The sequence below is a fragment of the Lissotriton vulgaris genome, chromosome 1_1 (assembly GCF_964263255.1).
Source record: "Lissotriton vulgaris chromosome 1_1, aLisVul1.2, whole genome shotgun sequence".
Lineage (NCBI taxonomy): Eukaryota > Metazoa > Chordata > Amphibia > Caudata > Salamandridae > Lissotriton > Lissotriton vulgaris.
In genome coordinates, this window is record NC_141685.1 from 784910466 (window position 1) to 784935914 (window position 25449).

Genomic DNA, 25449 nt, shown 5'->3' on the forward strand with positions numbered 1-25449 from the left:
TGCAAAGGGTTAGCCAGGTTTAGGAGTAAGTCATCCGCAAAAAGGGCAATCTTATGCTCTATACCCCCCAGTGTAATGCCACGAATGTCAGGCAACCGGTGGACCATAACAGCAAGAGGCTCTACTACAAGGGTGAACAATAGGGGCGACAGGAGGCAGCCCTGCCTGGTACCCCTAAGAATAGCGATGGGCTGCGTAAGTTGGCCATTAACACGCACCCTAGCAAAGGGGGGAGATATAAGGAGCCATGATGCGCACTATCATGTGCGGGCCTAGACCTACTTTTTGTAAGACAGCACGGAGGAACCCCCAGTCCACCCGGTCAAAAGCCTTTACGGCGTCCAGTGAGAGCAGACAAGCCTGGATCCTCCAGTGTCGCGCCCTCCCTACAAGGTGTGCCTCCCGCCATACATTGTCTGCTCCCTGGGGTTGTTGAATGAAGCCTACTTCATCCGGCTCGATGAGATTGGGTAAGTGCACGCTATTTCGTTTAGCCAAAATTTTGGTGTATAATTTGAGGTCTGTATTTAACAAGGCAATGGGGCGAAAAGAAGAGCAGAGTGTGTAATCCTTCCCCGGTTTCAGTATGAGGGCTATTTCCGCCATTGCCATATCCAGGGACGGACCGACAGTGTCGGTGAAAGAATTAAAAAGGCGTAGCAGATACGTTTGGAGTTGTGGCAAGAAGGTGCGATAGAACAAAACTGGGAGCCCATCAGGGCCTGGCGTTTTCCCAAGTGGAAGTTCCTCTAGGAGCACCGGTTAGTTCCTCCAGTGTGATTGCTCCTCCAAAAGCTTGGAGTGATAGTCGCCCAGAAGGTCCCAATCGCAAGCGTCCAGGGCAGCGGATATGAGTTCTGGAGCGGGCGAGTCCCGAGCGTAAAGAGATACGTAGTAATCTTGAAACGTTTGAAGTTTGTCAGCTTCTGTGATAGCCCATGCTCCATCCCCTAATTTTAGTTTTGCGATGTGAGCTTTGGCTGCCCGCGTTCACCGGCGACATGCTAAGACCATACCCACTCTGTCCCCTCCGTCATAATAATGCTGCCGCAGCGCAAGCAAAGCGCGATACACCTTATTCGTTCTGTGGGCCCTAAGCTGGCCTCTGAGGACACCCAAGCGTCGTTTGTGTATCGCCAAGGGGCGTTCCTGATCTAGTTTCTCCAAGGTTCTAATTTCACGCGTGAGTTTGGCCTCGTACAGGCGAGCTTCCCGCGCCCTAGCAATAGCAATGGACATGAGAACACCTCTTATTGTAGCTTTAAACGCATCCCACAAAACAGGAAGTGGCGTTTCCGGGAGATCATTAGTTTCAAAATAAGATGTGATGGCAGATTGGAGTTCATCCCTATCCACCAGATCCCAAAGAACTTGGGGCGGAAATCGCCAACTTGTAGGCCGCTTGGGGTGAGCTAAGCGCTCATAAAGGAGTAGTTCCACGTGCGCGTGATCAGAGATCGATATATCAGAGATGTCCGCAGAGAGGGTGTCCTTAACCAGAGAGTGGGACACGAAGAGAAAATCAATGCGAGAGTAAGAGCGGTGCGCATGAGAATAGTAAGTGTAATCGCGACTCTCAGGGGAGTGATAACGCCAGGCATCTATAAGGTTCAGAGCGGTAAAAGATTTTTTCGTTGCCGCCGACATAGCACCCACCCCATGAAAGGCACCCCCACTGCGATCCAACTCCGCATCCCATACCAAGTTTAAGTCTCCCCCACGATGAGGTCTGTGCTCACCGGTACTACATGCTCACGGAGAATCCCGCATAGAAAAGTGTCTTGGTCCTGGTTTGGCGCATACACATTGCAGAGGGTGAGTGCGGGAGGCCCTCTCCTGACCTCCACCTTAAGAAATCTGCCCTCAGAGTCCTGCACTACCTTAGTGTCGCCCTGTGGAATGCCCGCCCTGCAGAGGATAGCTACATCCGCTGTCTTGGTGGCTGCTGAGAACCAGAACTGATGTGGAAAGCGTGGGTGTGACATGTGTTTAATATCGTTCCTGAGGAGGTGGGTCTCTTGCAAGAAGATGATGTCAGGGTTCTGTACCAATATGTATTGCCACATTTGGCGGCGTTTATTAGGGCTGTTAAGTCCTTTCATGTTAAGGGAAAGAACTTTCAAACAGGGTACAGAGGCCATAGTCATCTATCCTCGGGTAATATCGCTGTTTCGGGCAGATGTTCCAAGTAGCTAGTAAGACCCTGGAGGTTCTCCCAGGTGGTCAGATGTCCCCCCGCCAGGGGGATGGGTAGGGAAAGGGAAGAGGGGGGGGGGGAGGATAGATATGAATAAAACAATTCAATAACTGTAGCAGCAAACATGGCCAACATTTTCCTAATCCAGCCCAGTTAGTAGCCAGGTACTCCAGCACAGGCTGTCCCGGAGATGTCACTCTCCCAGCAATAGGAGTGGGGATTGGTCATCGCACTGAAAGGTAGGTCAAAAAGTCAGGGACGTGGCCCCAGGCCGCCGCCGTCATAACGTAAGTTAAGTGGCCAATGCAGCGCCTTCTGGAGTGAAGTAAGAGAAAGAGAGGGAAAGCTGCAGTGACACATTGGTGGGCTAGGGTCTGCCCTTGGGCACTGGGGAGATTTCAAGTATGGCGACTATAGCTGGAGCGATTCAAGTAGGTATGGACGCTTATAAACCTGTAAGGGTGAATCACTGTCAGGGCATTAAGCGCCTTGTAATAGGGCCCGCCAGATGCTTAGCAGTCCGTCGCAGTCACTTGTGAGGAGATGCCCAGCTTGATCGACCTCCTTCCATGGTACTTGCAGAGGGGACCCTCCTGAGGCACACAGCGGGCATGTAGTGTGGCGGCCAGACTTCAGCTAAGCATTCAGTAGTAGGAGTTAGGGAAGTGCTGGGGACCGAGCTCCAACCACGGACCATGTATGCTGAGGCATAACCTGCAATTGGTGAGCCGAGGGACTGTGGTCTGTGGCAGGTGGGTGCCTGGCAAGACGTGTGGGGTTCCACCACAGTCGCAGCCAGATTCGATCTTTTGGGAGGACATACGCAGGATGTGGCACAGAGGCATCAAACAGCTGGATAGTCGACACTGGGGGGATCTCCCCTGTGGCATAAGTTTGTGCCCCTGTGATAGGCGGTCTCCTGCCAGGTGTTATGCATACTGCAACGCAACCTGTTTTCGTTGGGCTGCTTTGCTGCAGTCTTTTGCGGGGGATGCCTGACAGGGTGCGTCGTGTTCCATCCTGGCCTCAGCTAAGCTCAGTCCTATAGGGGTGTGAAAGATGGGACCTCTGCCAGATACTTTCATGCTGTGGCGGAACCACCACTCGTTGAGCAGATTTGCTGCCATCTTTCGCGGAGGAACGCCTGACACAGCGAGAGTAGGGTCTGCTTCCTATGGTCACCCCCACTTTTTGCTTTGCTTTACTGGTTTTTCGACTTTAGTGTGGCTGTGGGCCTGCTGATCAGACCAACAGCCCAGCTGTTCTCTCTCTAAATTCATACCATGTACTTTAGGTACATATCCAATTGGGAATTGGGTCACCTTTGTGAGCCCCTGTATAGTGTACCTTAGGTACCCAGGCTTGTTGAATCCAATCCGGAAGCCAACACCGCCAACAGCGAGATCCTTCGTGGGACAGTCCGTATCCAGCTCCTGGTCGTCGTCGACGCCTCCTGGTCCACGTGGCTGCAGAGACAAGCTTCACAACATCACCTGATTGCTTCACAACATCACCTGGTTCCTTCCTGGTCACTGGCTAGTGACCCAGCCTCTGTCCCCTCTGCTTTCAGATACTCTTCATCCTCAATCCGCCCTTGGATCCGACTGGACACTTCTCTCCTGGTCGCCTGCAGCATCTTTTCACAGGTCTCCATAGGATTCAGCGATGAAACCCGACACAACTTGACACCTATGCACCCGGCTCCTGTGGGTGAGGTAACGCGAGTACTCCGGTGCTCCTGTGGGTATTGACTATCCAAGTGTCCTAGTTTTCAGTAGCTTTCTCCTAGTCCATCCGGAAGTGTCCCAAATCAACTAGTTTCTGACCCTTAGGTTCCCATTGTATTCCAATGAGAACCAGTGTGTGTGTTAAGACACTGCACACGCTTCACGTGGGCCTTCTGCTTCCTAACCTTTGGTAGTTGAGTGTAGCCCCAGCGATTCCCTAGGCCCTAGGCCTATTCCTTGTTCGTGACGTGGTTCTGATATCACTATTTTAATATATGGTTTGCAAAGCCCCTAGGGCTTGACTGTATTTTGTGCAACTTATTGTATGATAATTAAGTATCTTGTTATGTGCTTGTGCCTCTGACCTCATAAAGAGTTTAGAGGGGTTGTGTTAGTAATAAATACATATATATTTTATATATAACCTGTGTGGTGTCCTTTCATTTGGTATTCAAGGGGTTACATATGGTAAAACAGCTGGCTTCACATGCTCTCTGAAGTTTTAGCCTAAGACTGCTTTGTCCATGCTACCACTAGGATAGCTGGTCTATAAGGTTGACTTTATAACCATCACCATAAGGGTTGTTTGGACTGATACAGGGTGCCCACTAGAATAGTGGAGATCACATATCAGGCCAACTTCTCACAGGCGCGTCGCAGCTCGCTACAGCCCAACTGAGCTCCATCCAGTAGGGGTGTGCGCACTGGGGTTTTCCAGTGGGACATCCAAGTAGCTGCGGAGTCGACGGTGGGAGGGATTACCCAATGGCGAGGGGTATTGCATTCGAGGCGGCCAATGATCATAGAGTCTATTTACTTGACGGCAGCTGTTTGCAAGCTCGAAGATGTGTGGCCTCCTTCTAGGGATTTGACGTGTTGGATTATGTCCTGCTTCTCTTTGGAAGAGCTGCTACGATCCCAGGAGGAGGGGTGTCGAGTATGGCGCACCAAGTTCCACTGTGGCTTTAGCAGGACTCGAGCCTTAGCTGGAACCATGGAAGGACTCTGCGGAGGGGGGTCAGGAATCTGAAGGAGCTGGGCCGCCTCTCTGTATGGTCTCAGCACTCGCCGCTTGTACTCCCACTGGAATATGAGGGCGAAAGGGTGACCCCATTGGTAGCGGATGTTAAGCTCCCGAAGCTTATCAGTGATGGGTCTAAAGTCCCTGTGGCGTCAAAGGGTTGTGGGAGCCAAGTCCTGATATAGTTGAATGGGCACACCATTAAAACAGATCTAAGGTTTGTCCTGAGCTGCCTTGAGGATTGCTTCCTTGTCGGTAAAAAAATGGACTCGAGTCAAGATGTCAGGGACGAGGCCAGGCCTCCCTGGAGGGCCGGCCACTCGATGTGCACGATCCAAGGCAGGCGATGAGGCGTCGTCGTCCCCCCTGATGTCGCGGAGCAAGTCTGCTACAAAGGTCATTATATCGGCACCTTCTGCTCCGATCGGAATCCCCCGTATGCGTATGTTGTTTCGTCGCCCCCTATTTTCCAAATCTTCCTGCTTGATCTGCAATTCGATGTGCTGCTCCTCCAGGGTGGCTAACCGCTGCCATAAATGCTCTTGATCTTCGGTGCAGGTGTCCAGGGTTCTTGCAAGGTTATCTACCCGGTCTCCCTGCTCTCCCACATCCTTCCGGAGATCTCTAAAGCATGCCTGGACCTCATTGCGCAAGGATCCTATCTCTGTCTTGAGTTCCTGCATGAAGAGGGACATGAAAGCCTGGGTGACCGGTACGGATGGGCCCCCAGTCACCAGCAACGCATCAGAAGCTGGGGCCGGCCTCGGTTTATCCCACGTGGCCGCGTTTGTCACTTCTTTAGGGATTGCTGAGGAGTCTTTCCCGTTCTGTAACTGATTCATGGTTGAGTAAGAGTAGTGCGTTTCCGCTGTGGACCCCATGGGGGCGCCCCTGGTTGGAGACCGCCGCTGGGTTACTGTATCTGCGTGCCCCACTACCCAACTTCCGCTCCTACCAGTGTGTAGGCCAAATGGACATCAGGCCCAGCAGCGCATTAATGTGAGGCACCGTTACCAAAGTCTATGGAGTGAGCGTGATTTTCAGGAGGTAAGAGGCAGTCAATCAGGCAGGTGTCCGATTAGCTATGCAGCAGAGTCCCGTCCCCAAGGCCTCGAGGTACCTGCAGCCCGGATGAGATAACCAGCAGGGAACGGGCCCCCACTCAACTGGGTGAAGGCTGAGGAAGGGCCACAGAGCCATCTGACGAGGAGCCGTTGCAGTAGACAACCAAGGGACCAAGGCCCGTGACCCCCGGGAGGTAGCCGTGGAGGGCCTGGGGGACGCGGCAAGAACAGGCTAGGCCCCAAGTAACCACGAGGATGCAACCAGGCAAATGTCCATGGGGATGGCTGTGTGTCTCCCTGCCCCTTCAAAATTAGACAGCTCTTCACTGGGGAAAAGGGGTCTCTGACTGTGGCGCTGTAGACCCTTGATTCTGCACCGGCCCTGCATGAGGTTATCCCAGGTGGTCAGGGGGAGACGTCTAGCCCCAGCAAGGATCACAGGTAGCAGTTGTGGGCAGGCTGTCTATGGCAAAATGTCCCACCAGCACTGCGGCATTGTATGAGTGGCCTGTAGTTGCTGTGGCTAACTTACTCGGTAGGACAACTTCAATCTCGGGGGAACTGCGGTGGTGCAGGAGACCCAAGGAGCCTATGGCATAAAGTTAACCCCCCCAGCGGCGGCGATGATGACCTGCCCCCGTACCTGCGCAGGGCCCGCTCTCCTGGGCCCCGCCACCTCCAGCCAGCCACCGAAGTCCAGACAGGGTCTATGTAGATCTCAGGCACAAAATGGTGGGCTCTCCCGTCCCCTCCAACGTCCACTTTGTGTGCTTCAGGGCCCGCCACGTCTGCCGATGAGACCGCAGCCCTCCGCCGTCCTCCGTGGGAGCAGCCTCCCAGATTTCCTCAAGGCAGTCTCAAGTAGGCCCAGCAGCTTTTCAAATGGCGGTCAGTGAGGCAGGCGGTGGCGCAGCTCCGCATGCAGGCAGCACTCAGGAGTCTGCAGCCAGCAGACACCCCCCAAGGCTCCCAGGGGCCCAATGTGTCCATCACATTTGCCCCATTTAGGCTGCAAAATGGCGGCTCCCTGTGCTCCACCACAGGGGGGGGTCGAGATCCCAATATGTGGCAATGAGCCGTCCCAAACAAGCAGCCACCAGCAGGGGGACCGCTATGTCGGACTCCACACGGCTCACACCGCCCAGCATCAGCGGAGGGGCCCCAGGCTCAAGCCGCAGTCCGAGGGGCCACACCAGAGCATGACAACGGCACACCCACACAGGTCTAGGGCAGGAGGGCAAGGGTGGACAACAGTCTTCTGGCTGCAAAGGACCCCGCTCAGCCTGCAGCTGAGATCCACCACCCAGGGGCACACAAGGGACGTGCTGAATATGGGGCGCTTCTGATGAGGGGGAATCTGCAAGCATCCAGTCAATGTAGTAGGGTGCAAGATGGCGGCAGGCAAACGGCTGCAATAACATGTCGCTGTCATAAGGGCCGGCGTTCTTTGGCCTCCACTGACCTTGCAACACCAGGAGTCCTCACTCTGCACCCCGGCACTCAGCCGTTGGTCACTCTACAAGGCCCAGGGGCGGGGAGCGTGAGATGGCAGGCGCATTCCCGCCTAGCAGCACAGGTAGTCTCGAATCAGGGTGCCCTCGGCGGAATCAGGGAGAAAGTATGCGGCACCAGCCCAGGTCAACCCTCGGAGTCCCGTCGGAGGCCTGGGTGCCGCTCACTCAATGTGCTTCGGTCCGGCAGTTTGGGTCCCCAGCAGCAGACTCACCTCCGGGAGCACGCAGCCCCAGACGCCACATAATAGCGGGCGAACTCCACAGACCGGAGCGCTCGTCTTCCACCGCCCACCTCTCTGCAAATCGCTGTGTTAAGGGGTCGCCAAGCCTCCAGATAGCAGATCACACCTCTCTGCCAACTTGTCTGCCACCGATTTCTAGGCTGGATCCAGGCAGCACTCAGGTTGCAATTTGGTGGGTATTCTCCTCCCGCCGCCGCACTCCACAGCCCAGTCAGTCAAGATGTCGGGTGTCCTCCGCAGTCCCCCGAAGAGCAGCCAAGGCAGGCGTCTGGGCCCTCACAGCATCAGTGTGCCTTCAAGCTCTACCGGGGCCCCCCAGGGGTACCAGAAGGTCTCCCAGTCCCCTGACCTTAGAGGGGGAGACCGGAGTCGCAGCACTGTGTCCAGGCAGCAAAAACAGCGGATGCGTCGCTTGTTCGGTCTCTTGCCGCCCACGTCTTACTGCAAGTCTCCTCTCAGCCTCAGTGTGGGGGCAGATGGGTGTCTCGCAGGAGCGGATCCATCTTTTAACCCCCCGTGAACCACCAATGAGCGGCAGCAACCTCAGGCACCTCCAGTCCTCGGAGGTGGGGGATGCTCAGCCGAGCGGGTACTGGGTGTCTGAGATGGCGGACACCTCGCGTCTTTGCCGGAGTGCTCAGGTCAGGTCGGATGCAGGGCAGCAGATTACTCCATTGTGCCGGGCGGATGCCGGAGCTCGTGGAGGCACTCCCGGTATGCCGAAGAACCCGCAATATCCCCAGTCCTCACAAAGAGGGACAGGGGCCGCGTTGGTCCCGGGTGACCAAAATGGCGGGCTCACCGATCTTCCCCAGGCCTCTTCTCGTGGATCGCCGAGATCTTCACCCCTGAGCACCACCAGCACTCTGCAAGCCCAGGAAGGCGAGCGCCAACCCCTCTACAGATACAGTCCTCCGTCTAGGGTCACTTTCAGTGGAAAGGTAAGGCTACATATTGCTAATTGTAGTGGCGGTGGTCTGGAGCTCTCACAGCGTGCGTCTCACTCCATGTGTAGCGAGCTTATATAATATTTTATACAATAAGCAGAAAACCATTACATTGATTACTTGGATAGGTACAGATGTAATTTTGCTAACCTTTACATATCTCTAATACAAATATATTCCTAACCGAATCTAAAATATCATAATCAATAATTATGATAATATTTCATTTTCTGCGTATCCCTATTTTGAGCCTACGGGAAGGTCATTAACTGGCGTCTGATCATTATCAAATTATGCCCGCACTCCAACCGGAGTGCACATGTGCAGGGGGCCCATTTACCGTGAGGGTACTCTCCCCCCAGGTCACCCCTGTATGCCCTTAAGCCCGCCCTCCAACAGTAGTGCGCATGCGCAGAGGGCCCGCTCCTGGTAAGGGTACTTCTCCCCCTCAGATCAACCCTGTGTGCCCTGTAAATTAACTCCATAAGGGGCCCTTGCAGTTATGCGCCGTTTACTTGCGCCATTGTGCAAGTGCTGGGTGGCCAAGCAGCCTACTGGAAAACGTGACTCCCCCACACCCGTCCAGCCAACCGGCTGTAACTGCTCCTGGAGTTCTATGAGAGTCCACTTGTCCCTCCCCCTTGGGCGACCCCATTCAAGAATGGCCCCGCCTTTTATGGACCTTAAATTTACTGCTCACCATTCATGACCTTACCGCCACAGGCCTGCATAGTTAACTATCAGCCCCCCAAAAAAGAACTCACTGGAAGGTCATGCCCTACCCCTATACACAACTAACTAGGCCAGAAGATCCTCCATAAAGATTACAATCCCTAACTTTGACAACTGGATGCCGACTTTTAAGAAGCACGACTCTATAGTCTGGAGCCCTAGATAGCCTCACCATTAGGGGATCTCTGCAGTCTCTGTGCCAGGGTGTATCCCGGGCATATACATGCCTACCAACTACTTCAGTGATTAGTGTTTCGACTAGCCCCCCTATTACCCAAGCGTACCCAGTCATTCCCACCCCAAGTGTAGGATAATAATGCTAGGGCTGACTGTCTAAGAGGAAAGTAATACATCGTCTGGGAGCCACTAAATGGCCTCGATTCATAGCAGCGCGATGCGCCCGATAGACCCGTTGCCCCAGACAATGATACTCATTGCTGGTGGAACTGCACCATTGGAAGGCTACACAGGGAGTGCCCCACAGGCCCCAAGATCTTCCATGAACATATCATGGAAATCCGTGAACAGTCTAAATCGGACCACTATGTTCTGGAATAGGCTCTGTGCAGGCTTCTCCCCCTACTACGGAGCATCCCAACAGCACGCAGCATCCGCTATGATGGCACCTGCGAGCACAGGCGCCGTAATGGCAGAATACCTTTTCCCGACCAGGGGGGTTGCATCCACCTGTTACACCTGTGTTTAGTCAAGCTGGCAAGGCATACACCTGTGAAGTAGGGTACTGCTAAAATACCCCATCTGGCAACAACAAATGGTGGACACACCTATACTCAACCAATATAATGCATGGGCCGCACCATCTCACCCATGCACGCTGGCACCCCTCGAGCTTTTCTATTGATCGCTCATCAACCTTGATGCTGTCGCTTGCCTTACGTTCTGGATCTTCCGGTCCCATTGCCTGTCCACATCATGTAGTCTTTGTGGTGTGGAGCGCCTCCCATGTATCACAGTCATGGATCCAGCCATACTTAGATGCAAATCAAACACAGATGATTAGTGCTTTAAGTTTTTGGATAAAAGATACAGTTTACATGCCAGCCCCATTGACTACATCATGAGACTGTACCCCCCCCATTGACACTCATACCCCCAGCCCAGGATGCATAGGTACTGGGTGACACCAAGCGGATGTATGACAACACAGGCATTCAAATGCACTACATGTGAACAAGCTCCCGGGGAATATGTACAGTCTGACAACACAGTAATAGCATGCTTAATTGCACAGGCACAAAGAGAGCGTAGGTATTGTGTGAGCCCACTCGGGCATCTATTGCCTAAGTGTTCAGCCACAAGGGGGCAGATATACTGCGTGGCAAACCATAGGCATAAAATTATTGGTTGCACAAGCACCAGGGTGCACCGGTACGGTGTGACACCCTTTTTTGACCCTAGACCACGCCTGCTCCGGATCCTCCGCAACTATCTTTTGCCAGCATATTGCTGTCCTTGTGATGTGGTTCTTCACCATTATTTGGTAAACAGATAGGAATCACCAAGGGTGCATATGTACCATGTGACAAACCACCGGCATATAATACATACATGTACAGGTGCCCCTGTGCCGAGGCGCTGTGTGACATAATGCGCCCCTACTGCTTATTTGTACCTGCAATGGGTGCCTAGATGCTTTCGTCAAACCCCTACTTCATATGCATAACAGCACACACGTGTATTAATACTCTTGAAGGTGTGACAACAAGGCATGGGACAAAATGATGTGACCTCATAAGCACTGATAATGTACTTGAGTGACAAGACCGAGGCCAGCGCTCCGCACGACTGACCTCAAAACATTGGAATCGATTGCTGTGACCTGATGGCTTGGAATGTCTTGATGTGACGCAAACAGTCGGGCATTAAATAAGGAACATTGAAAAAAGGACTTTCAAGAGCGCCTAGCATAGCAACATCCCGTTGCATTACATGGGGACCACCTCCTATTCATTGCGCGGGAGATTAAGTGATCTGCCCTTCATTGCTGAAATATTGCGGTGCCCCAATAAAGGCAACTGCAGAACATTGACATCAGATTATTCCTTGACAAAGGGGTGTTAGACATGGGTGTATTCTTGCCCCTTTGTTATTCACCCGTCTCGTAAATCAATTGGGTGCCTCACTCATGGTCGTCTGGAGGGACTCACCCAGGGTAGGAAAAAAGTGAATTGCCACATTATAGTATGAAGACGACGCAGTCCTAATAGCAAGGACCCTAGTGGGTCTTCAATATCTATTGGATGCCTTTTATTGGTTTCATGGATTCTCTGGACCTTTCGACAAATGTTTCTAAGTGGCATACCATGGTGATTGTTCAAAGGAAGAGAGGCAGGAATACATTCTATGGTAACAGGGTTGAACTGACCAGAGTTCCTACCTTCCCTTATCTGGGTGTACTCTTTGATGAATGGGGCTCTTCGAAAAAGAATACCTTATTGAGAGCAGTGTCTGCCAATGCACATTTTGCTAAGATATTAGAAGCAAAGCAGGTGCAGGCTCTGGTTATGGTTTATCCAGAAAAATGCTTCCCCAATACAAGTTTGATTCTCTTTCTGAAGTCAGCCAGCGAGAGGAGCTGGAGGGGGAGGTAGTTCCAGGTCTTTGCAGCAATGTAGGAGAAGAACCAACCACCGATGCGGCTGCTTTTGATGTGGGAGGGATGTGCGAGGGCCAACCATCGACTGAACTTCCACCACCCGGCTAGACATCTGCGCTTCTCTTCACTCGCTCTCGCACATCCCTCCCACATCCAAAGCAGCTGCAGCTGTGGTTTCGATGCGGTATCACAGACGTCCGCACTCACACTACCATACATCATCTGGAAATGTGAGACCCATCTATCTGAGGTGATGCACAGTCCAGCCTGGTGTTCTCCATACCTGGGAAGAAAGGTCTATTCACGATTTCCCCAGAATTTAGCACTATTTGGGAGGACACTAGGCTGGAGCACCTCATGCCAGGCTGGATCCTTACTTTCTTGTTTGCATGTTGCTATTGCTAGCTTATATGCTTTCCTGCATGGCCGCATTTTAGTCTCGTCCTTTAGAGTTTGTTTCAGGGCAGCCAAGAGGTTTCTATGTGTTTTGGAGGAATTACAATTGAACCGCTTCTCCCCCCCCCTTGTTTGCCATTTTGTGCCCGGGTCGTGAAATTTGCTGAAATCGGTCCACATTACCTATTGAAGGCAATCAAGACCTCGTCATCCCGTGTAACTTTTTCCATGCACAAGGCAATATCCATGGCATTAGCAGAATACAGATTCTCTAGAAAATCTTCAGGGTTTACTCTGTTCCATTTTAATCTCTGTGCCTGGTCCTTGGGAATAATATCAAGATTTGAGGGACCTTTTCCTTGATTTTCTACTGAGTCTAATTTCCAGGCCAAGCCCAAAATGATAGGATTGTGGTTGGGGAAATTATTCCTTTCGGCCCTCATACATTTAACTTGAGAGGCCAAAGGGACTGATGATATAAAGAAATCAATAATAGAATGACAGCCCCACCTGTGAATGATGAAATAGCTTCACCCTCCTCAATCTGCTCACTGCAGAACAAATTACTGTGGATATAATATCCTCCAGCAGAACACCCTGCGTTGGATGAGGGTTGACACCAGTAAACTCATCGTCTAGGGCACAGCCTCGTTGACATAAATGAATTTTAAAATCGCCTAAGATTAGAACAAAAAACAGTGAGATTGGAGTGCAGTGAGATAAATTAGGTAAGAGTGCAGTGCGGTAGATTGAAGTGAAGTGGAGTGGGGTAGATTAGGATTGAAGTGGGGTGGATTGGGTTGGATTGGAGTGGAGTGGAGTGGGGTAAAGTGGGGTGGGGTAGATTGCAGTGGGATGGAGTGGGGTAGAGACAGGTAGAATGGGGATAGATTGGGGAGGAGCATATCTGAGTAGTGTAGATTGGGGTGGGGTAGGTTGGAGTGTGGTGGAGTGGGATGGATTGGGGCGGAGTGGGTTAGATTGGGGCGGAGTGGGTTAGATTGGAGAGGAGTGGGGTAGATTTGAGTGGAGTGGGGTAGATTGGAGTGGGGTAGAATGGAGTGAAGTGAAGTCGGGTAGATAAAGGTGGAGTGGACTGGACTGGGTAGAGTAGAGTGTGGTAAATTGGAATGAAGTGGGGTAGATTGGAGTGAATTAGACTGAAAAGGGATGATTGAATGGGGTAATTTAGAGTAGGGTACATTGGAATGGGGTAGATTGAAATGTGGTGGATTGTGGTAAATTGGAGTGGGTTAAATTGTTGTGGAGTGGGGTAGACTTTAATGGATTAGGGTAGATTAGAGTGGAGTGGGGTAGTTTGGAAAGGAGTGAAGTAGATTGGAGTGAATTGGACTGAAGAGGGATGATTGAATGGGGTACTTTGCAGTAGGGTAGATTGTGGTGGAGTAGGGTATATTGTGGTGGAGTAGGCTGGATTGGGTTGTAGTGGGCTAGATTGGAGAGGAGTGGGGCAGATTTAAGCGAAGTGTGGTAGATTGGAGTGGGACAGAATGGAGTGAAGTGGGGTAGATTAATGTGGAGTGGAGTGGACTGGGTAGAGTAGAGTGGGGTAGATTGGGATGGAGTGGGTAGATTGGAGAGGTGTGGGGTTGATTTGACAAGGAGTGTGGTAGATTGGAGTGGGGCAGAATGGAGTGAAGTGATGTGGGGTAGATTAAGGTGGACTGGACTGGACAGGGTAGAGTAGAGTGGGGTAAATTGGAATGAAGTGGGGTAGATTCGAGTGAATTAGACTGAAGAGGGATGATTGAATTGGGTAGTTTGGAGTAGGGTACATTAGAGTGGAGTGGGTTGGGTTGGATAGGAGTGGAGTAGAGTGGGGTGGGGTAGCTTGCAGGCAGAGGGGTGGAGTGGAGTGGGGTAGAATGGGGTGCAGTGGGGTAGATTGGGGAGGGGTAGATTGGAGTAGGGTAGATTGAGGTGGGGTCAATTGGAGTTGGATGGATTCGGGTGGAGTGGGTTAGATTGGAGAGGAGTGGGGTAGATTTGAGTGGAGTATGGTAGAGTAGAGTGGAGTAGATTGGAGTGAACTGGAGTAGGGTAGATTTGGGTAGAGTGGAGTGAAGTTTGGAAGAGTGGATTGGAGTAGATTGGGGAGGAGTTGGGTAGACTGGGTGGATTGGAGTGTGGCGATGTGCAGTTCAACTTAACAAATTCGATTAAAGAACTAAACTGGTAAAAGAAAACGTAGTGCTGGAGTATTGCGTTCCCAAAAACACTGAGTCTTAGGACCCCGTTTTTACAATGCCTCTGCCTTTTCACCATAATATAGGTTTACTGAAAAGCTAGCTCCCTTTCACCAGGGACACAAAGTTCAAACCACAGGGGTTCCTTTTCTCAAGCTACTTGCACTTTGGTGCTTTTGAAGTGAAACAACCACGACTTCCAGAATGCACCTAGATGTTAAGCAAAATCCCGGGATGAGACACGATGTCCTGGTGACATGACGTTAACTGATAAATCTTTTTAATTGTGCCTTTGTCGGCCAAAACCGACTTCTCTCAAAGACGTTGAATAAACACAGACTCCTTTTACCTCACACCTGGCATCATTTAGTGAGTAACAATACAGGTTTCCTCATCCCAGCACGAGCAGGGGAATTACCTTCTGGTCTCACCCACACTCTCGCCCAGCCCTTTTTTATTTTACATACATGACACGTCACCTGCCAGCTGTGGTTTCCTCCTCAGCCTGGAGTCAAAGTCCTAGTAAGCAAGCTGACATCATGGCACGGTGACCTCATCCACAGTGACCTACTGTGACCCTGCTGATATGAAGTGGTCAGGGCTGGGGCACTCCCATGGCTGAGGCGGGTGAGGGCAAGAGAATCCTGAGGGACCTGGCACAAACGGAGAGGAGTAATCATAGGGAAAGAGCAGAGGCAGAGCTGGAGACCGGGGCTTTCATACAGTGCGACAGTAATACTGCGAGGCAAAGAAAAAATGCCTTCGCTGGGTTTATTATTATTACTTTTCTTTCTGCTCTAGTAATGCCCCAAATCTTACTTCCAGAGGTCAGGATGCAGTAATGCTACACTTTACCCCCCCCCCCCCCTCACCCATCCACACCCCCGTAGAAATTAAAATATTTCTCATTTTTTTCGTTTTTATATGAAGAAAATTGTGCAACTAATATCTGCAGAATCTACACAGTAGAAACTATTTGGGCCATGTGAATCTTTATCTGGGTCAATATGGATGGGTGGATGACTACTTTAAATGGCTAGTTCTGTATATCAGAGCTGCCGACCTGCCTTGTGTTATGTGCATATATTTAGATATTTAGGGCACATTTGCTATTAGGAGTGCCACTGGAATAGTGGGGCAGGGGAGGACCAAATTAATGAGGCAGGGTTGACCAAATCATGCGTCAAGAAAAGGCAAATTATGCGACCGAATGCAGCATATTTAGTGGTAGTATTACTTAATAATGTCATTTTTTTCATGTTAACACTGAATGGGCAAATGTTTCACCTCATGAGTACCAGTTTAACACCCAAAGACAGAATACGCACAGAAAGGGGACCTGTCAACATTTGCATTGGTCCTTCCACTACACACCAACACAGATTGCCACTATTTTAGTAAATTTTGAACTGTTTGAGCTAGATACATTTATGTTGTTAAAGTGTGCAGATTATTCAACAGAAGATGGATTATGTGACAAATCCATAATTAAATGGAAAGCGGCACAGCTGCAGAATCATATAATTCCAGTGGCCCTGGCTATCAGAATTACCTCATAGTGCTGTGGGCTGTTCAATATGTGTTTCCGTGCAGATCTCATAGGATACGTTTCTAGTATAGTGCTGCAGTCCATCCCTAAGATTGTCGTATCTTGTGAATGTTTGGGGTTTGTATCCATAAATAATCAAGGTAGGTGTTTGGGCAGCCATGTCTAATTCTTAAAACTCAGGGGTGCGTGGATCCAGTATGGAAGAGGTGTGACCAGAGGGCTTTACCACTAGTTTATAGGTCTCTTAAATTGGTAGCAGCTCCCATCAGTTAGTGTTAGTCTTTGAGGACTGCTGCTGCCTGTGCAGCATGCCTCCTTGGCACGGGTTGTAATTATTCCTTGAGGTGGGTAGGCAACCCACCCAAGTAATTATCTAATTTCTTGCATGGTAGTATTGAAGAGGGACTTGAAATGGGACTATTATTAATCTTGTTCATGATGTTAGGTGGGCCAGGACTGAAAGATGTACACCATCTTTTAGCAAAAATAGGGCAACATGCTGAGAGAAGAATGCATGTTTTACTATCTTCCTCAAGCTCCTCTAGATTCGCATCGCCTAAATAGGTAAAGTATGGCCGAGGGGATGCTGAGGAAGAAAGGACAATGAGAATTATCCCTGAGAATGTGTCACCCATTAAAAAGAAGAAGTCTGATGTAGGGGGAAAAGCGTGGAGATATATTCTGATGTATTCAGCTCAGATGCCAGTGAAGACGCTGTTGTCACATGATCGTTATGATTCCAGAACTGCTGATTTAAATGAGGGAGACTATGAGATTTACTGTTGCTGGAAATCCTAGAACTTCTGAAGAGATATTGCTAAGACAATTTCAGAATACTTCTAATACAAAGGTTCAAATTCATCAACATATGTTGAATATAGTCATGCAGGACGGAAAGATCCTGACAACATTATTCTTCCACAATTCATGTCCCACCTCTACCCCCTAGAGCAGAGGTCTTAGAACTTTTGGATGCCGAGACCCCACTGTCAACATTTTGAAGCAGAAGGACCCCCTCCTGACAAACATTTCTAAACCTCTAGGTTATGAGGAAGGTGAGGACCAAATTATGCGACAGGCTTGACTAAATTGTGTGAGTAGAAAATGTAAATAATGTTCTGTGATGCTGCGTATTTTGGGGTAGTATTGCTTTATTATTTAGAATTTTTTTAAATACAGCAATACTGAGGAAAGATTTCACCCCATCAGTACCAGTTTATAACCAAAATACAGCAATTAACATCAGAAAGATGTTTAGTCAACCTCTGTGAAGTGCCTCCCAATCCGCAGGAATACGCGCTGCCACATTTGAAGCTCACCTGGCCATGGCCGGGCGCAGCAAGGGTGCATTCAAACCGGGGCGGTCTTGTGCAGAGTTAAGCAGTTTACCCATGCCCCTTCCCTCTCACCCCCTTTCTTCCATCCCTCTCTTCTCTCCCAACCCCGGATCCCTCTCTCACATTGCAGGCAGATGGTTATTAGCCCCAGTACACCTTTTGGTAACAGTAGCGCACTACAAATGTAAATAATAGGCAGAAGTAGGGGATCCACTAGACCCGATCTTCGGGGGGGGTGGGGTTAACACTCCCAGCCAGGGCTTGTCCAGCAACAGTCTTTCCACCTTCTCCATGAATTCCCTCACTACCACTCACCAACAATACACCTCATCTCTCTATAGCACCTGTCTGACAAACATTTCATTTTTTTATAGCGCTACTCATAATTTACTCACACTCAGTTCTGTGTTGTGCATGGTACATCTTCTTTGTACCAGGCACTTTAACCTTCTGCACTGTGTGGGTGACAAGAGTGCCCATGTGACTGCATGGTGAGCAATGTAACAGTGTGAGAGTAGGATAAAAGGAGTGACTGCAGGGTGAGTGAGGTGACAATATGAATTTGGGTTCGGCTGTAAGTGCAGAGTGGGACGAATTAGTGCATGGTTAGTGATGGCCTTGTTTGAGTGAGCTACAGATTGAGCAGTAAGGGGGGGACAGGTGAGTGAAGTGTCACAGTGCAGGGTGAGAAGTGTGCTCGTGTGACTGCAGGGTGAGGTACAGAGTGAACAATGCAAGCACATTTTTAGTGCAGAGTGATCACTGTGAGAGCAGGGTGAGCGGGTGAATGTTGTGAGTGCATGGTGATGAGTGTGAGTGCAGGGTGAGTGGGTGAATGTTGTGAGTGCATGGCGATCAATGTGAGTGCACTGTGATCAGTGTGAGTGCATTGTGATCACTGTGAGTGCAGGGTGAGCGGGTGAACGGTGTGAGTGCATGGTGATTGGTGTGAGTGCATGGTGATCAGTGTGAGTGCATTGTGATTGCTGTGAGTGCATTGTGATTGCTGTGAGTGCATAGTGATCAGTGTGAGTGCATTGTGATCAGTGTGAGTGCATTGTGATCAGTGAGAGTGCATTGTGATCGCTGTGAGTGCATGGTGATCAGTGTGAGTGCATGGTGATCAGTGTGAGTGCATGGTGATCAGTGTGAGTGCATTGTGATCAGTGTGAGTGCATTGTGATCAGTGTGAGTGCATTGCCCCGGCAACACCAGCAATATCTAAACGAGACTCCCCTTCCGCTCCCTGGATCTCTCAGGACCTCAGAATACAAAAATCTGACTGTAAAAGGCTGGAGCGGCTTTGGAGGTTAAATTATGAACCCCTAGAGAAAGTCTGATACAAGAAAGCATCCAAGAAACTACATAAAGCCATTAGAAAGGCAAAAAAACAGTTCTATGCGAATTCTATTCAACAAGCTGAACATTCGAGCAAAGAAACCTTTAAAATAGTACAGTCTTTCTTCAAACCTATGTGTGTCGAGAGGGAGGTTCCCCCGTCGATCTCGTTGTGCAACAGCATTTCTGACTTCTTTGACTTAAAAATTTAAAAAGTCTATGAGTCCTGTGGGCCAGAGAAGATAACTGTAAAAACGGATCTAGCTGGCAAAATATCGGATTGCGCTACCTTGACACAATTTGAACCAATAGCTCTAAATACGGTTATGCAAGAACTAAGTTGATGCAAGTCAGGTTCACCTGACAATCCCTGCCCTCCCAAACTTTGGAACACCATAGCTGACTTTGTGGCCCCCACTATTCAGCAAATATGGAATATGTCCACCTCCTCCGGGGTGTTCCCGAATATTTGGAAACATGCCACTCTCCTCCCGCTAAAGAAAAAAACAAATGGGGACCCCAAGGACCTTAGTAATCTCCGTCCGATTTTTCTGCTGGCAGCACCAGGCAAAATGCTTGAGAAAGTAATCCAGCGCCAATTGAATCAGTTCATTGAAGATAATAAAATATTACACGAGACGCAATCAGGCTTTAGACCCGGCTTCAGCACTGAAACAGCACTAATTGAGGTGGCAGAGTCAGTGAGGTGGTCGATGGATTCAGGAGACTCGGCGATGCTGGTGCTCCTGGATCTGTCGGCTGCTTTTGATACGGTCGACCACGCTAAACTGCTGTCACGACTGGCGGAGATAGGCATCCAAGACCAGGCTCTGGAGTGGCTACAGTCGTATCTGACCCAGAGAACACAGAAGGTGGCGTTTCTTCAACACCTGAAACCCTCAGCTGCGGCGTCCCGCAGGGTTCGGCTCTTAGCCCACTTTTATTTAATATTTACCTGGCTCCACTCTTCACGCCGATTGTCAACTGGGGGATCAAGGCAATCTCATATGCCGACGACACCCAACTGGTGTTTCCATATTCAGAAGTGTCGGAGGCGTCCTTTTTGAGCTTCAAGGGCTGTCTCCAAGATGTGGCTTGCTGGATGAACACAAATAAACTAAAACTTAACGCTAATAAGACGGAAGTGATCTTCTTCGGCAAAGGCCCCTCTCCTCCATCTGAACTTTGGTGGCCGGCAGAGATGGGACAAGCACCCTCGCCTAGCCATTCGGCAAAAAATTTGGGGGTACGGTGGGATGACAGTCTGTCCTTTGCATCACACATACAGGAAATAGTTGTCTGCTGTCTGTGTAAGCTGAGGAATCTCCGTAAGATTCTACGACTCTTACCAGCAAGTTGCCGAAAAACTGTAATCTATGCCACAGTGACATCTAGGCTGGATTACGCCAACGGCCTGTATTTGGGCTTACCAAAGTACCTTATACAGCAACTGCAACTGGTCCAAAACGCGGCTGCAAGACTATTAATGCGGATCCCCTTCAAGCATTCAGTCTCTCCGCACCTTCTCTCCCTTCACTGGCTATCAGTAGCAAGCAGAATAAAATTTAAGGCACTTACACTGGCCTTCAGATCTTTGTATGGCAACTGTCCAAACTATCTGAAGGCCCGACTGCCAAGATACACCCAAGCTCGCTCCCTCTGATCCAACAACCGTGTTCAGATTGCAGTTCCTAGAGCAAAAAGAGCTCGGCTGGGAGGACAAACTTTTTCAGCCAATGTGGCAACACTTTGGAACTCCCTGCCCCCTGCTCTTCAACAGGCCCCCTCCGAGTTATGCTTCAAGCGCTTGCTGAAAACCTGGCTGTTTGCCCAACCGCGCTAGATGCCATAACCTCTAGCCCTCATGGTCAACAAATATCTTGTTCATATAGCGACGGGACACCTCCTCGCGAGGTAGCTGTTCGCGCTTTATAAAATTCCGTATTATTATTATTAATATTATTATTATTATTATTGTGATCGCTATGAGTGCATGGTGATCGCTATGAGTGCATGGCGATCGCTGTGAGTGCATTGTAATCGCTGGGAGTGCAGGGTGAGCGTGAAAGTGAAGGCGAGAATGAGAAGTGAGTAGTCTGAAAGCAGGGTGCATTCCCAGAAACTTGAAGTGTAGGGTTTCAAATATAAGTTAAACTATTGCTATAATGGCATTAATCAGGGTTCGAGGGTGGAGGAAATAAATAATGTGCTGATCCTGCAACAAACTTCCAGTCTAATGATTAGGGTTACCAGCTCATTATTTTGATGGCCCAGAAATAAGCAGTCACCTACAGCTGTATTTTTTGCACTTATCTGTGAATACTTAGAACAGCAAATATAAATAGAAAGCACTTTTAATTTTGTTCTAAGGATGCCTCAATGATCCATGACTAATAATCAAAGAGAATAAAGACAGAAATTAATTAATACATACTTTTTTATTTATAACTCAATTTAGTGTCAAGAGCAGGTCTCTGCAGGATCTTTAAACACATAGCAGGCATGTCTCTTTTGGCAACCCAACTTTATATTTCTTTTCATTAAATGCATTCTCACACTAGACCAGTAAGTGTAAAAATACAAATGTAAGGAATAGGCGAAGTGGGGGCCCAGGGGGTACTGGAACCATAAAAAAGCTAAGCTTTGGTAATCAGTTAACAAAGGCATGTAAATATGCTAATGGTCTTAAAAGACCTGTGAAAAACTGGGCCGGAGATAAGACTCCAGACACTGCCCAGCCGAGACCCCAGGAGCGCGAGCTGCACTGCAGCAGCCCGGGCTGAGACACAGGATGGGGGAGGAGGGGGGCGGAAGCCTTGGAGGCCAGGGCACAAGTGACACTGTTGAGGCGCGACCCCCTTTGCATCGATCCACGGCCCCCCTGGGGGTCGCGCCCCACAGTTTGAATACACCTGCCCTAGAGGATACCTAATGACAAGTTAACTGATATGTTACATGTTGAATCTGTAGTCAAAATTCCAGTCAGTAGATCTTCACTGGCAGAGGAAAACATCCTAAAGGGTTCTGCAGAAGAGAAAATTGGTTTGCGTTAAAGAAAATATTTTCAGGATCCCACTTAGCCCTACATGCAGTTTTATATGTGGTATATACCTCAGATCTTTAAGTTTGGACTTTAAAGCTTTATTTAAAGCAGTTGAAAGTGATCCAGTATGTTTTGCACTGCTATTTGGAATGGAATGACAAGTGGGTATTTATTGCATGTCTACTTCAATGTGGTGATGGTGTCTGCTTTAGCAGGAGAGCTTCTATTGCAGCTCGACAAAAGCTGTACTTAAAATAATGGACTAAAGATGCTGCTGAAAGGTCTACAGCTCTCAGAATGTCAGTTGAACGTTCCCATCTTTTTGGTCATGAACTGGGAGATAAAATATATTCTACATTTAATGAACAAAATAATTTTCCTTCCTTTACAAACCAATCTTCCAACTCCTTTGGATCAGCTAAACAGAAGTCTTCATTCAGACAGCAATCCAGAATGCAATAGTCTACAGAGGAGGTTTACAGGTTCCAGGGGGAAATCTTTTTTTCTGGACATTGCCCAGGATATCAAATCAATAGCAAAGAACTTCATTGGAAAAAATTAACTTCAGACTTGTAGGTCCTGGATATTGTCTGAAAAGTACAGGACAGAGTACTGGTGCAAGCCTCCGAACTCTGTAAGCTATTCCTATGATGTGCCCTAAATGTCCCATGAAGAGGAAAGCAATGTTGAAGGTCTTCAAGACCTCGCGGAGAAGGGAGAAATTGTTCCAGGACCAAAATCAGAAAGAGGAATGGGCATCTAGTCAGTCACTTTCCTGGTTCTGAAGTTGACAGGAGATCACTGCATGGTGATAGACCTCATGAAGGTGAACAAGAGGGTGCAAGACTTTCTGTTCAAAATGGAGACTTGAGAGATTCATTCCTCTGATCTCCTTGAATCACGACCTAGTCAGTATAGATCAGATGAGTGCTAATTTCCATCTTCCTATTGTAAACTGCCATCAGAAATTCCTGAACTTCTGCATTCAAAATCAGCGGAGGCTGATTTAGGTACTGCCATTTGGCCTTTGAGTCAGCTCCAAGAGTATTCATGTAAATAGTGGCTCATCTTCCTCAACAAGGTATTTCATTATAGCCATATCTGGAAGACAGTGTGATTCATGCCCCTTCAGAGGTTACAACAATTCATTTTTTGGAAGCGACAAAGTCTACTCTGAACTTTCTTCAGTTCATCCCAATTGTTACAAAATATCAACTCAGTCCATCAAAGGACATGACCATTATAGGGTCCAGGTTGAGGACGGACTTATGCAAAGTCTTACTTCCAGTAGCAAGAACAAGTCACCATTAGTCCCTGATGTCCATTCTGTTATCCCTCCAGAAAGTCTTAATAAGGAATGGATGGGGGTACAGAGCATATACTGTATATTTATGGTCAAACTGGTAAAACGTAATTTATATACACTACATCTTCAGAGACGTTCCTCTCATTTTCCAGTTCTTTGGACCTCTAGTGCCAGTCACTTTGGAGAAAATAGAAAATCTCCAGTGGTAGTTGGAGCCGCTGAACCTTTCACAGGGGGTCTGTAGCATCTGGAATCTCCAGTAATTTTCACAACAGATGCCCGCAAGTTGAGATGAGGAGCAACCCTGGGCTCTCATTGCTTTCAGGACAAACGGTATGCATCTGATGAAGAGCTGCAAGTCCTCCAATTGCAGAGAGCTTACTGCTGTGTTGAGAGAACAGCAGCACTTTCACAAGCATGTGGAACAGAAACACTTCCTGGTAAAATCAGACAATACTGTCATGGTGGCATACATCAATCACCAGGGTAACATTTGTTCTAAGTTCTCAGAAGTCAGTGGCACTCTGTATGGCTGAAGCTCACTTACTGTCTGTGTCAGCAGTATGGTAAACACCCCTTACGACGCATCCCTCACCACACATTACATGGGAGGATAATATGCACAGGGATTAACTGAATAGGTTATTTCTTTCCTCTCAGAACCAGTTTATATATTCAACAAACATACTTTCAGAAGGTCTGCAGGAGATTCGGGACCCTGCACCAGGACCTCTTTGCCTAAAAGAACAATACGCTCCTTCTCAGGTTTTGCTCTCAGTTTCCGAAGAGGAGGGAGCCTGAGGGTACATGTAATGGTAATAATGTCGCCCAGGAGGCTGATGTATGCATTCCCTCAATTTCCTTTCATCGCAAGAATCCTTCGCATGATACAGAAGGAGGGAACGGAGGTAATGGTGATAATTCAGTAATGGATATGTAGAGCTTGGCTCCTCGTTCCGAAAACTTTTGTTCTCAAGCAGTGGATGTTTCATAGATTCAAGTGCTTGAATCCTTCTCCGTCATCAGACTGGGAGCCCTCGTACCTTAAGAAGTAGCAGTACACACATATATACACTCATTAACATTGATCATCAATTAAACATTTTCCTTCATATCCACTTCATTATATTTGATCCAAACTCCAGCCAATCAGAACCCACCACATGCAGATGTTCCTTTCACCGAAGCGTCCAATTGTCACACTTTCTACCACACATTCAGTGTGAGGAACCCTTTTTTGACAGCTCTTGAAGAGAAAATAACAAGAGAATTTCACTATTTTCATCATGGCTGATGCAGGTTCTAAGAAATCAATATTTAAATATTGCGGCTAAAAAAAAAAGATTTATGTGGAGGATCCATATATCAAATGCTTGCACTGCTTACATCCTGAGTGCAAGCCAATAGATTGTGAGATTTGCAAAAAGTTCTCAACTAAGACTTTGAAGACTGTGAGAGATGCTTGGCGTTTGCCGTTATGGAGAAAGAATTGAAAAAAGGCGAGCCTTCGTCTATATAAAGCAGGCTAAAGGTCCCTCTGACTCTGTTGTTAATAGTCAGACAGCTGGTCAAATGCACTCGGATGGAACAGAACACCAGGGGCATGATATGCACAGAATGCACAAAATGAAAACTGAAGTCCTGCAAGAAAGAAGCTGTTCCATCAAAAAAACAAACTAGGGTAACCTCAGAGACTGATTTTAAATTGCAGACAAAGTTAAAAAATAGAACGTCAACAAGACCAAAATAGCCAACAACGAAGAAAATGAATAATTGCCAAAAGGTTATCCATTGGCGAAGGATTTATCACCCACAAGAGTACTGCCATCATCATCAAAGGTACCGTCGAAGGCAAAGATGTTCACAGAGGAGAACTGGATGAAAACACCAGCCATGAAAGAGAAGTAGATGACAGCTCTGTTGACATTAAATGAGGGAGTACCATCATGGGGAGCAGAACTGTCAACAAGAGAAGTACTGTCATCGAGAGTTATCGTAGAGAAAAGAAGTACAGTCGATGAGAGAAGTACCACCAACGACAGTTATTGTTGACAACAGAGTTATCATTGACGAGAAAGAAACAGACAATAGTGTCACCCTTGTCAACAAGAGGATTATTGAAAGACATGGAAGAACTAGAATTATCAGAGAATGTGGATCCTGATAAAGTTACATCTGATGATGGAGATGCAAGATCACCTTATAGAGAGAA